Source organism: Habropoda laboriosa, unplaced genomic scaffold (genome assembly GCF_001263275.1).
Source record: "Habropoda laboriosa isolate 0110345459 unplaced genomic scaffold, ASM126327v1 scaffold11, whole genome shotgun sequence".
Lineage (NCBI taxonomy): Eukaryota > Metazoa > Arthropoda > Insecta > Hymenoptera > Apidae > Habropoda > Habropoda laboriosa.
This window is the reverse complement of record NW_017100150.1, coordinates 219,659-220,332: the sequence shown is the minus strand read 5'-3', so window position 1 is coordinate 220,332 and position 674 is coordinate 219,659.

The following is a 674-nucleotide window of genomic DNA, read 5'->3' as shown; positions in this document are numbered from 1 at the left end:
ATAAGCGTAATTTTGTAATGATTAACATCTGTGTAGGACAATACATGTAATAAAACGGTTTGAATATCAAACATATTTTTTAGTATATTGCATGTCTTCCAGACTTTTCGTTTTAAAATGTTTATACAATGAATGTTCAATTGTAAGAATATACATTGCTGAAATAAAATCAATAATAAAAATAAATGGTATTACAACAGAAAATACATTGATAAATAATATATTACTAATTACATTATATGAACTTAAAGAAGAAGTCGGTAAAATTTGAATAGTAAAGTAATAATGTAATTTAAATCCTAAATAAATATAATGTAAAATATAGTCATTATCTTTGAAAAGCAGAAATTTGGAACTTTTATTAGAAAAGAAAGTAGGAAAATTTTCCGTGATTGCAGATAGCGTCTTTACCTCCTGTCATATTTCAAATTCAATTAAATTTTAACACCCGGTATATGATCGTCTTCGTAGCTTCGGACAGCATCGGGCCGTCATGGACGCCCGAATTTTGTTCGTGAGATAATTCTTTTTAAAAAATTTTTCTTTTACTTCCTTACAGTAAATGTGATAACGATTTTATAAAAACGCACCATAATTGCAGAAAACTGACAGTTATGTGACGCGAGTAAAAAATGATAGAAAGACAGGTGAGTCAAACATTTTTGTTTTCTGTT